General features: G+C 42.0%; 1 pseudogene; it reads left to right on the top strand.

The window, feature by feature from the left end:
* Positions 1-14,012, top strand: part of LOC122031505 — a 56,106-nt pseudogene that overhangs the window by 22,416 nt on the left and 19,678 nt on the right.

The raw sequence follows: 14,012 nt of genomic DNA, 5'->3' as shown, positions 1-14,012 counted from the left end.
CATTTTAGACCATTGCCCACAAACAATACAAGTCTACAAGTCTTACCGATCCCTCTTTGTCTTCCCTTCCAAATATAGTGTTTTTCATGACCAAATAAGCATATTTAAAAATAGGATTGATAATTTGGCAAACTCTGGAATTATGAGGATCAAATAACGGTTGTTCAGAAATTTGTGGCCAGAAATGTGAATTCTCAAATTGGGGCAAAATCACACACACATCATTCTTTGGCAACTCATAACAAGTATTAAAATCTCCCAACGTCCATTCATAATTTTCATTAAACAACCGGAATTTACACTTCCCCCCTCCTTGAACATTATCAACTTCTATTGAGCTTAAAAATTCAAGAACAATTCTAGGATAAGTAGGATATCTCATGTTCACTAAACCACTCCATCCTATCCTTTCAAATAGCCAAACTAAATCATCCTTAAACCCCAAAGTTTCTAAAGTTTCAACATCAAGAAACCTAGTGCCTAAAAGAGGTCGTTTACATAAGGATGAATATCTATACCGTTGCTCATCACTAGAGAAAACAATACTTGCAACCACCTTCTCCTTCCCTTTTCTTGTGGCCGAAGTCTCCTCAATCACATTTTCCATGGAAGAAAATCTAATCTCCTAAAGAAGAATGAGAAGGAAAAATTGGAAGAAGTAATTTAATCCTTTAGAAATGGGGAGATAGGGAAAAAGGAGCAAATGTGCAGATGATAGTGTCCGCCCCAAAGTGTCAGCCCCGCTCCTAAGCCCCAATAATTCCTAAGATGTGGGATGTGCCGTGGTCACCTCCCATGACCATCGTTCTGCAAATGCCCCCTATCTATGGATTAGATCGTCAGTCGTCTACGATCCGGCGGCCTCAAACATCTTTTCACTGTTTCTCGACGCGACGTAGGAATGCCTCCGAGGAGATCCCGAGTCGATGATGACTGGCCGATCTTTTGGCTGTGGTGTATAGACTCTGCTCTATTTGCACCCAAACGACGAAACACACAAAATCAAAAAAGTAAAACCAACAAAATGAATTTATACTAGCTAAAAATTAACTACGGAGAGGAGAATAATACAACCTTTGTGCTATCTATTTTTCATGCCATGAATATATCTGCTTGCCCATACCTGTTAATTATCCCGAAAATTGTGCCGAAATCTGATGCTCCAAAGGATAAACCTTCTTTACTTATGGACCTGGCCCACCTGACTTAAGCTTCCAGAGAAGTTTTTAATTTGAAACAAAACAACCAAAACCAAATCTCCCATTAAAGTCTTTCTGGTGTGATCGTGTTGATCGTGGCATTTCTTTGTCCTTTCTTTGTAAGATTTAGCATGCTCATATGCATCCATCCTTAATTCATCAAGTTCGTTCAACTGAAACTTCCTTTTCTCCCCTGCTTCTTTAAAATCCATATTCAAATTTGCAATTGCCCAATAAGCCTTATGTTCTAGTTCAATTGGAAGATGGCAAGGCTTACCATAAACTAATCGAAATGGGGTCATCCCAATAGGAGTTTTATAAGCAGTTCGATATGCCCATAAAGCATCATCTAGTTTCAACGCCCAATCCTTCCTTGAAGTAGATACTGTCTTTTCCAATATGGACTTAATTTCCCGGTTAGATATCTCAGCTTGCCCATTAGTTTGAGGATGATAAGGTATTGCTACTTTATGCTTCACTCCATATCTTCTAAGTAAGTTTTCAAACTGTTTCTCTATAAAATGTGATCCTCCATCACTAATGACTGCCTTTGGCACCCCAAATCTTGGAAAGATAATACTCCTAAATAATTTGATAACTGTTTTCGCATCGCACGTAGGAGATGCCACAAGAATATACCTATTCCCATATGAAAGAGGGAAAGGTCCCATGAAATCAATTTCCCAAACATCAAATAACTCAACCTCAAGAATGTAATTTAACATTGTTTCATTTCTTCTAGTTTATACCCCATCCCAGCTCGTCAGGTCGTCACAGATGACGAGTTGGGTCAGTTGACAAACAATTAGCATCCTTGAATAAGGCTCAAAAATCCGCCTTGCGAAAGAATTTTTTTTGAACTACCATGTCCTCCATGGACTAAAGAATGGCAATAAAACACAAATATCTCTAACTTCTTCGAGGTGTATACATCTCGATAAATCACATCATTGCATTTCTTGTACAGGAGAGGTTTTTTAACTTTAAAAAAACTTTTCCTTTGTTGATGAGAGAAACGGAGTAACACTCCACTAGCAAAAATTCACAAAAGATACCAAGGAGTTTTTACTACCTGATAAGGGTAAGTGTTCAAATAATATGTATGTCAATAGGCCAAACAACATCCACCTCATTTCACGACTTTTTGAGATATTCTACAAATGATCCGCTACTACATTTGCCCCTTTCTTATCCTAATCTCAAAGGTTTCAGTAAAATCCTGAATTAACCTAGGTTTACGGCGCCCTTTTCTCCAAGTAGAGCCAAGTACTCGGTATTATACTGCCTCTTGATCCCACTAGATAAGATCTAAATTTATCAATAGCAAATACCACTGCCAATAATTCTTTTTCTATAGTAGAATAGTTTACTTGGGCTGCATCAAGTGTTTTACTTGCATAATGGATCGCATGCAAAATCTTATTTCTTCGCTGTCCCAAAACTACTCCTACAGCTTATTTCAAAAGATCCTATCCAGGTCAGTGCTTGAATGACTAGTCTCTGTCAGAGCAGCACTTTTAATTTTATGAAACTTACGCTATCAAACAAAACTCAACATCTTTAATCAACAGATTAGTTAATGGCTTGGAAATCTTTGAAAAGTCCTTAATAATAGAAGCCGGCATGTCCTATGTCCTAGATGTCCTACTCCTAACTCCTTTTATTGATGGTGGAGTAATTTGTATTACTTCCTCCACTTTGGCCGATACCTCACCAATACCACGCTCTGACGAAATTTTATGCCTACTATCCCTCTTAACCTTACAAAACAACAGGTTTATTCTTTTTTTACCTTTTGAGACAACACCAGCAGATTTTGACAAACAGAGTACATTCCACATCCTTGGAACGTCATGATGACTTGACTCAAATCTGAACTACTTGGTCTCTGCCATCATGCACTGCCCAAGTGCACCTCTAAAAGTGAGCCCAAACCCATCCGAAAGTCTTCTCTGGTCGAACATCTCCACGGTCTTGAGGAAAATGACAGTAGAATTGCAAAGTAAAAAATAAAAATCTTAGCCATCTTCAAGCATTTCATCAATAAATGGGGGAAAGATCCTTCCTTCTTTATTCAACTTCCGATCTTTATTCAACTCCATAATCAATGATAATCATGCACATTCGCCTCGAAATACGTTCGTTAAATCTTCTTATTCTTCAAATTATATTGAGCGATCATTCTTTTTGGAACACTGTCGGATCAAGACGTTGCCTTAATCTATCTGACGGGTGGAAGTCAAGTTTAGTTTACTGACTCAACTTCTTACCTTTTAAATAAATATTTGGTTTATCTCCCCTTTGATGCTCAATTGAGTTCTTGTACCCCTCTTCAAGTAAAATTCTATACATGCAAAGAGAAGGACTAATCCCTTTTATATCATCTATTGTATATCCAATGGCCTTTCTGTACAAACAACCTTAACTCATCCATTGCATGTTTCAAACTCATTTAGCTGAGCACTTATATTGCGATAAGTGAATCATTCATACTTAAAGATTTGGGGGAATAAGTTCTTAAGTTCTAGTAGTTATTATCAACCGCTCTCCATCAACATAGTCTTCAACCAAGCTTTCCAAGCTCTCTAACAACTCTTCCATTGTCTAAAGGCATCTTCCTCTTATGATCACCAAGACATACCCCCTTTTCTGTTGAAAATGCTTTTTTCGATGCACAACACCAAGGAAATAATGTTTGGAAATCACTTTGATTCAAGATAAGCCCTTTTTCAACATCATCCTTTCCTTTAATGATATCCATTGTCAAGAATTCACCTTGCCTCTTGAGTTTGGAATTTCTGTGGATTACAACTTAACATTTCTCTAGACTTTTTCAAATTCCTCCGGAATGCTAGATGCTAAATCCACTTTTTGAAGAAAAGACAAATGCATGTTAATTATTTTCTCAATTCCATGATGGACATACAGTAGAGAGAAGAATATCTTTCCAGCTTGCTAATTTTTCATCCAATTGCTAAAATTTAAAATTTGACTTTCTCGAGTAGTTTTCCTGAAATTCCTTGAATTTTGGAAAAGTAATCTTTACAGACCTTCGTCGTAAAACTCTTCTGTATATTCAGTAGCAACATATATAAAACTCCATCGAATGGGAATAATTTCAATTCCTAATCCAAATGCAATGAGTCCAAACCGAGTTACGAACTGGATGAACAAAAGATGGTTTGAGTATAAAATTCTCTATATGCAATGGGGTAGTAAATGTCCTCTATGTTTTCGTAACTTCGAACTTGAACTCCATAACCTCTAGTGACTTAGTAACATTCTTCTGATATTCTTGATATTCCTGGAAAATAATTCTTTGAAAATTCTTCTTTTATGGAAGTCTTCTTGGAAAGTTCGACTCGCAGAAATCTTCGGAAAAGTTCTATCAACTCTGTGATCAGAGCAACAAAGAATAAGAGTTACTCTGACATTACATGAAGATTGTTGCAGATCTCGACATTGAATTTGTATTAAACACAAAAGTGAGAAAGTTATACAGAGAAACTAAAATATGAAGTAAATAAATCTAATGATTAGTTACAACTATACAATGAAAGAAAAACAAATGTTATGTTTAGTCTAACTCAATTGATAATTCCATAATGTTAGAGCGCATATTTTGCCCCTTAGTCCTTCCTATTCTTTAACGGCTTCGGCCATGTTACGAACCCCGCGCCCAAATGAATAAATGATTACAAGTAAAAAGATTATCAGATGACTAGGAATAAGCTAGAATAAGCACCAGAAAATGCCTCGAATGTGAATTAGCTAAACAACTATCCAATCATTTCAAAAGCAAAGTAAAGGTAAACAAATCTAGTCTTAAAGATCAACAAACAAGAGAGTCTAGTGTTTGGTTATCAATATGAAGATTAGATAGCTTTGAATAAGATTTGCTTGAATAAGATCTCACCATAAAATCACCATTATCCCTCAATGCACACATGTAGGTCCCTCTCTGCAATGGCAATTAAGGCTAAGTAGAAAATATATCTAAATAGGATTAATTAGACATGTATACACCTATGTTGTCCTTACTATTACCGCCTTCCCCTGATATCAACGTGAGAAGGCTCACTTACTCATTAATCTATCCAAGATACAAGTAGCTATGTCATGATCAAATCCATCCTACTCTCTTGAATATCCCTTATTCAAACGTTATCTCTCAGCACACTAAGTGGATGGATCGTGATCGCTTATCGGTGAGTCGTGAGTGAGAGTTATCAGTCCAGAACCAAACAATCAATCAAGAATGAGAATTAAACACAAATCACCATTAATCATTCAAGATCTAATTGATACAAGTAAGACAATGTCATTGAAACAAGAGAAAATGGCAAATCCATAAGAAATTACATCAATCCATCATACAAATACCCCCTAAATCCTAGAATACAAGATCTACTCCATGAATCGAGGCAACTTACCCAGCCGATGGAGTTACATCATGATCTGAGAAACACACAAGAAGGAAGACTTATCTAAGAAATAGTTTTGTCAACTCGCAAAATTCCAGTCGAGAGATCTCCCTAGAATCATTCCCCAAGAATGGGAGAGAAACCACCAAATCTTGCTTTCTCCCAAGGGGGAGAGATCCTTTTCTCTATGAAGGGGTTTAAATAGAGAGGGAGCCAATTGCCAGCAATTCTGGCTACTGACCCAGTAAATCTGACTGTCGACACTCCAAATGTGAGGCCCCAACAGGCCCGATGCTAACGCCAATGCTACACGTGCCTCAACTGCCTAACATGGCTAGGGTGCGACGTACTACACTTATACTCTGTCGTACTGGCCGGGTGTCTGCCCGCCACGCGGCGAGGTCCAGCCTGTAGCCATGCCATCATGCATCTTCCTGCTTGTTGCAAACCACCAGTCTTGGAGGCCCATTGAGCTTTATTTAGCCTGGTAGGTCAGTACAGCAGCTAACAGTGCCCTCTGGTACTGGGCTCTCTCCCTTCGTCTTCCTCCATGGCCTGCCCAAGAAGATGTAGATTCTTCACGAACGAATGTCCATCTCCGCCACAAAGATAAAAGGTCGATAGCCGGAAAGTGGAAGTCGATAAAATAAGTAGTAAAATGTGAAGTCGATGATACGTAAAAGCTCCTTTATCAGTAATGTCTAGTATAAACACGCCACTTTCGATGCCATAATATCGCTGCTTCCTCAAGAAGGGTAACAACCACAACCTTCATCCACTCGGCGGACGCTGAACAGAGTTCCATCGTCTGAGAGAACACAGCGCCTAGTAAGATTTCTGATTTAGACCGCAGTTTTGAGGTCTTGTTTCCTATCCATCCTTTCTTTTGGCAACTTCTGCTTTGGCGTTCTCTCCTCTTACTGATAGTGGTACCATTATTCTACATCATTACGAGTTTCCTCGATTGTTCATCCTCTTTCCACCCTTTTATTCCTTCTCAGTCGTATGCTACTCTAGTGACGACTAGTCTTCTTTCACCTTTCCTTGAACAAAGGGTGGAAATCTCCATTTTTTTTGTTTATTGATCCTCACTCTCAACGGTCTGTTGCGCTCATATCACCTCCCATCGCCCTCAAGCCTGGCTTGTACTGGCTGCCTTATCTCCAGAAGCACCAGAGCACTCCAGGCATACTTTAATTCACGTTTTTGGTATGAATGATATTTATTTGATACTGAGACATCAGAGACAAGCACAGAGGCCTGCGGGGACATCGGGTCTTGCTTGTAAGACCAGTTTCCTTTCTCAGTTCCTATAACCCATTCATTATGGGTATTCGCTAACCGAGGTCGTCAGGCCGCCATCGAGCCACAGAGAGCCTACACAGAACTACTCATCCGATGTTGTTGTTGTAGGTCTGTCACGTCGTCTCCTTATTTGAAAAATCTAGGAGAGCTTTACTTGCAGGCATTCTCCCGATTCCTCCCTGACCGCTGACGCTGCTATCCGCTCCAACTCCTTTGCGGCGACATATGCCAAGTCCCCCACCAACCATCACACGGCGATCCAACCATTCTAGCCATATCCTCTACAGCTCGACTTCCCCAATGTTCGAGGGAACTGAGAATGAGGTGAGGTTGAAGAACAGGCAAGAGGAATTGTCCAGAAGTGACTCTGGCTGCTGTTTCCCGGACCCACGTTGACTGCACTCCACAAGCACAGTCAGTCGATCTTGGGTGACGTCACGGGTCCTGATTACATGGCCTGTATCATAGTCAGGCACCCCACTCTCCCAAACGCCCGCCTCCACTGGATCATCCCAGCGCATCGTGACAGACCTGCATAGGGGTCGCTCGTGTGAGTCACCGCATCCGGTGAGATACTCGATGAGGCTGTTTCAAGCGTGAGATACCGGCCATTCCCTGGCCATGCACCTGCCAGCCCGAAGGACCTGATACGCCGCATCTTCGCTTCTTAGATGCTCCAAGCTGGCCTGCGAGATCTCGAGAAAACTTGCAAGAAATACTTTTTGCCGTGCCTTCCACCTGGCGGGTTTCCTCGAACACCCTCCATGCGTAGCCGCGAGGAACTCGATGTCGCTCAGAACGGGAACTGCAGAACCACCGATCCCTCCTTCTTGCGCGCCTTGCCTCAGCGAAATTACGGTACGAGCACCACCTGCGTCAAGCGCAATCATTTGAAGAATGCTCCAATGGGGGCCACTGGGGGCTACTGACCATGCGACATGACATGCGGTCGGATCGCCGTGGTTGTCAGTCCTCCTCACACGCTCTATGCTTTTATAGCCTTTTCTTACTACCGGCATGACAACCGCAGCGCCCGCTATCGAGCAAAGCTTGAGAAATGGCAGGGATAAGGTGGGCTCTATTTGTCATTTGGAGAAATGAATCAATCACCCTTCCGCTCGAACTCGCGAACCCAACCGCTCTGAGGATATCACCCTCCCGGAAGTACGGAAGACTATATGATATAACCTGATCAAGATAAAGGCCTTGAAATAGCTTCAACATAAGTGAGCTTGTTATCCTCAGCGAAGAGCAAGAGGATAGGGAGAAGAGGAAGGATCAATTGTTGGCCTTTGCCCAGAAGCTGAGGAAAAGACCTTCAAAGACTAAGCAAGAGTAAGTCTACTGCAAGGCTAGGGCCGGACTTCAGGCGGTGGGAGACACTCACCCGGAAGGAGCCAGAGAGGGCCTTTAAAGTAAGAGCAGCGAGCGACTAATTTAAGGCGCTCAAAATTCTGAGCCAACCCCAAGATGTCTCCAAAACAAATTCAAGGTTGAAAAGCCGTTTTTTAAAGCCCGTAAGCCACCAAAAAGCAGACACGAAGATTATCTATGTGAGGACCGCTATCAAGCATGTTATCTCCTCCTTCTTCGCTGAAGAAAATGGAGATTGAATGAACTACAATACGTCACGCTAAAGCAAATGCTGGAATCCGAACTGATTTATTAGATATAGCCCACATCATGGATGGAGATGTCCTTCCCCTTTAAGGATGACGACTTCGACTTTCTTCCTTTTAAGCCAGCTTTGCTTCCACAACCACCCAACTATTGAACTGACTGATGCCTGCATTCATATCAACTATCATCCTCCTAGAATGGCAATATGTATTGCATATGTCATTAATGTGAATAATTAACTTTAACCTTTTATTGGCATTTCAACGTCGTCTTTGCCGACTTATCTTTTTTGCGCATTTGTTTCTTCATGTTTTAGTGATATGCTTTACAATAGGGCATGGGCCTTGACTTTATCATAGGAGAATGGACTCAGCTGAGTTATATCGCTGATCGCTGCTCAGCAGTGCCTTGCGGATCACAGTTCATCTTTGACCTTTGGTGCTTTTTGCTCGTTCATTCAGTTCGCTCGCTTCTCGCTTCTCGATCGATTCCTTGGCCTCTTGGGGTCTCTCTAGTGTGCGGATTAATAAAAATGTACACAAGTGCCAGATTGATCATCTTATTGTGTCTCGGCACGGGAGGAAATTAAATGTGTAGACTGGGACCTGACCTATTCGTGGTCTCCGCCATCCGCATTAGATCAGTTTTAAGAGATACATTTTATTGCGCTCAGAGGTCAATGATATCTCTGAAGAGACAATACATGGCGGAAGCGCCTCGACACGCAAGGGCGTCAAGTTCGCTGCGATGCTTTTCATGCCCTAGTCGATCTTACGGCTTCACCGCCCATTTATACGCGTACACCTGCAACCTGATGATCACCTTGTGACGAATACCCCTGTCTTATACATACTAGGCCGCCAGCGTATAAATATTCTAACGCCCTTCCCCTTTAGCGTCACTTCTTTCGCACCTCTTAATCCTGCGACCCGATTGTCAATGCCTTGCCATGTCGACTCTTCGATTCGTGGCTCCTCATGGCAATTCGCTTTGGTACTTCCAAATGTGCCGATCGCCAATCGACCATCTCTCAAGATCTTCTTTAGATGCTTTACGACTGATTAAACTTGCTGATCTCCACTTATCAGAGAGAATCGTCATCGCCTAATCCCTATTAGCGCACCTTTTGAGAACAATATTGTGGCATGTACACGGAATACTGATCTCCTTTCTTCTTGACATAAGCGCTACTTCCAGTGGAGCTTTTCTCGACACTCAAATAAGCGATCTCTACTTGTAGTACGTGTGAAGAGTAGCGTATGCTGGTCACCTACTTATTTCTCACTTCTTCCTTCACGACCTCGGGAGGAGATTTCATTACTCTTTCCACACATAGGGAGTAAGTAAATTCCTCCCTGGCAGCGAATCATGACTGTGGGTGGCCGATATTACCTTCAAGTTCACTTAGTGCGCCAAAGCTTCTTATTTGAGGAGTTGCCTCGTCTATTTCCTTAATTGTAACTGTGTCTAGAGGTGTAGTTCCTCTTGAGCAATCATTATTTGGGGTAAGCTTTATTCTTCAGGAAGAAGTTTATCAGGGCAAATTGCATCCTGGCAATACCATGCATCTCATGCTGGAGGTTTATTTACACTTTGACGTGAAAGGATGCTTGAGTTTAGGAGTAGATAGGATAATGATCAGGTCTCATTTCGTCCTAATCCTGACCGTGCAGTGGGGCAATGGGGAGGGTCTGGACACTCGTGTATCGTCCTCGGTGGCAGGCTGCGTGATCTTTCATGCTCGGTGCCTGCCCGGCCTCCCGACTGACCGCTCCTGCCTCAGCTCGTGAGTTGCGCTTGCCGTCTACCGGCACCTGACGAGCTCGCACTCACAGCGATCTGCCCCGGCGTCGCATCTGCGCCTTCGATTAGTCCCCAGCTACGCTTAACATTCCTTGTTTCCCTTGTCAAGGCCTCGAAAGATGATGACACATGGGGCCACCTCTTCCCTGCTTTCTAAGCTGCAGATGCCTATGGCCGAGCCCGAGGTTGACGTGCCAAGCCTCTTTGCGACCAGGGCTGGCGATCCGCGCCTGACCGCCTCGCCCTCGGAACGATGACCCGACGACCCACTCACCACTATCTTCTGCCCCCACACGATCGCCGTGCTAGGCCCACCACTGGGCCCATCCTTCGAGAACATCTTTTACATCACGAGCACGATCCTTTACTCCATCCTCCCACATAACTTCATGGTAGTATCTTCGAATGTAGTCGAGCTCATCCCACACAACACCATCATGGCGATGCATGCTGCTCATCAATCATGATGATCGAAGGACTCGGGCTGCATCGACCAAGGGCACGACACTCAAGGGCCCTTCGGAGCGCCTCCTCCTTCCTGGATTCACCGAGCCGACGACTTGGCTTCAGGTAATTGCAGTCTTTCAAACGGGTCAAGGGTCAGGGTCCCTCTGTGTTATGGGTGTGCATCACTCTTGCCCGATGTCGGGGAGTGCTGGATCCTACACACTCCCCTTAAAGATAAAGGTTATGGAAAAAAGGCATGGATTCTCGCCCCTCCACCATGGACCGCATTGCGACTGGTGTAGTTATATAAGGTAACCCTTTAAAGATTTCCTCATATTGTTTTTCGCGTACGACTTTTGCTCATAATCCGGTGTGATCATTTTCTACTACCCATTATCGAATTAAGATGGTATAGCCGTGTAGTTGACTTTGAAAATGAATTGGGCCTGATCCATGCGCGCCAGGCAGGAAAGTGTAAGTCTTTGAAGAATAGTCTAAGTGTCTCTAGCCTGATGAGTGACCTTAGCAAGCCAGGCGGCGTGTAGACACAGGAGTAAAGGTCAGCTTTTAGCACCAAGCTTTAGGAGCATGGACAGCTTGCCTGATGGCGAAGCGCCAAGCGCTAGAGGGGGGAAGAATGGCCGCTGTGGCTTTATTTTAGCGATTTAAATCAGATTAGAACGAAGATAAGAAAGTAAAAACAAAAAGACACAAGTGTTTTAGGCTATCCTATCCCACACCTTCGATGCGGTGGTCGCATTGTCCTCGAACCACCACTTTGCAAGCAACTATAAATTTGAATTACACAAGTCAGAATTACGTAGTTGTTATGCAAACAACGGTTAAGTGTTTACCTATTAGAAAAGGCGCTGGTTTGATTCAATTGTTGCCAGTTGAACGTTGTTGCTCGGCCTGTGGAATATTTGGATGATGATGGCGCACTCGAGGGCCTCTTTTAACCTGCGCAATTAATCCGGATCCTGCTCCGATCTCGATTCGAGCTCCGGCCGGACCTCGGATCGTGCGATCCGACTCCGGAGTCCTGAACGGTGGTCCACCGTGCCTGATCGTCTGGTCGTTCTGCTCACGCGGGCCGCAGCACAGGTTCCGTTGGCCGATCGACATTGGTCACACCGTGCGGCTGCCGGCGTCCTTGATCTATCGCCCTTCGTTGTTTTCGACCGATCGATCCGCCGACGGTCTCGGCTGGTCCTCTCTCGAACTCGATTCTGTAGAGCTAGGTAGTCGCGGTCCGTTCTACTGACAAGGTTAGTTTACCTCTGTGCGCAAAGTATTAGTTTCCTAGTAAACGCAAAGTAAGAAATATAGACAAAAGTAAATGAAACCTTGTAAAGCCTGTGCGGACTTCCGTCTTAGGTGGAAACAAGACGCAAGGTCTAGGTCCTCCCTACTATTCCTACTGTTCACCTGTGAAGAGATTCTCTTTTGGAGAGAGATAGACCTCCAAGATCGGTGATAGACTAGGTCTGTTGACAGACGATCGCACCGATCCCAATGGGTCGTTTGGACATGTGAAATCGATTCCACTAGGGTTTGCCTCACCTGACACTCCAACTGAAACTCAAGTAGGTTACTAATTCCTACCCTTCCTATGTGATGACCCAGGGGTTACCACACCTAGGGTTTTACCTTATCTAACCATAGTTAGACTGACACTAATAAAGCATGTCACTTAACCATTAACTTGAATCCTTGCCATTATCAAAACGGATCGATTTACCACGCAACAATAATAATCTCCTTGATTATGGCAACCCCAAATTCAAAAAAACAACTATAATAAATTTTAGCAATTTTACATATAAATTAATAAAGCACACAAAGTTAACACTGTTTCAAGGGCCCTAATCGTACTACAGGGCCTACTTTGAATTTCCTTTAATTTAATATATAAGCAATTTTAATTGAATTTTCTTTGAATTGAATTTCTCTACTCCCTTTGCCATATATCAAAAAAATAGTTGAAAGCAAGTTTTAAGTTTTAGAAAAATAATGACGATTTTATTCTTGCTTTATAAGAACAAATGCTTGTTTTTAACTTAGCTATCATAACGATGATTATTCTTTTTACTTATCAAAATTTTGAAGTCATGTTAAAAGAAAAAGAGTATGTTCTTTTAGTTAAGTATAGAATGAATCTAATAGGTAACTCAGTATAAAGATGGCTAAGTTTGAAGGTTGCTATCTGTAGCTGTGTTCCTAACGATTAAATTTTGAAAATGTAGTTTCCAGTTTGAAAAGGTACTTAAAAACAATAATTTTGAATAAAATAGTAAGAATCTGCGAAATCTTGATCTACTAACTAAGGTAACTAAAATTTAATTTAGGCTATTTATTGTTGGTCCTTAAATATGGATAGGTTCAAGAATAGTTGTTAATTTATTTAATTATTAACTTAATTGTTTGATTAACGTAACTAAAGCTAAGGTAAGTTAACATTTCACCAACTATCTAACCATTAGCTACTTGTTGATTGCTCAGGCAACAACTTTCATTAATTAGTCAAGCAAGTTATTTAGTCGAAATTAGATTTGACTAGAAGACTTGACTTGATTAATATATATAAAGTTTTCTCCTGCGACTATAAGCATTCTTGAGTCGAGGATGTACCCATGCATCTCACCTATGTTTTTACACACACAAGCAAGGTATACCTAGGTGTTTGTGAGATGCTATGGCTGAGTCCTGGAGGATTTCTAGGGTAGAGTCTAGGCTAAGTCAAATTTTTGAAAATTCTAAGAAAATGAGATTTTAAAATCATTATTTTTCCTAGATTTTGAAAAGAATAAAAGAATGAGTTTTGAAGTAAGACGATTCAAGAGATCGTAAGCCTTGGAGTAGCAGTCGCTGAACTGTGAACCAAGTAAATCATTGTGTCTGAATCTCTATTTACTTTTGCATAGTTGAGTTCAATATCACCCTTAGCTACGTGATCCTTTACAAAATGGTGCTTCACTTCTATATGTTTAGTCCTTGAGTGGTGAATTGGGTTTTTTGTTAGATTTATTGAGCTTATATTATCAATTGAGATTTTGTTTTATGATACAGCTTGATAGTCTTTTAGTATATCATCCACAACAGCTGGGAGCGAGATTTGGATGTGCGGCATTCACCCTTCAGTCAGTAGATAAGCAACATGTTGCTGCACCTCACCAACTTACCCCATTGTCTAGAGTAGTTGGTGACCACACAT

Source organism: Zingiber officinale, chromosome 11A, assembly GCF_018446385.1.
Source record: "Zingiber officinale cultivar Zhangliang chromosome 11A, Zo_v1.1, whole genome shotgun sequence".
NCBI classification, from domain to species: Eukaryota; Viridiplantae; Streptophyta; class Magnoliopsida; order Zingiberales; family Zingiberaceae; genus Zingiber; species Zingiber officinale.
Note: the sequence above shows the minus strand (reverse complement) of the source record. Positions and strands in the feature narration are given on the sequence as shown.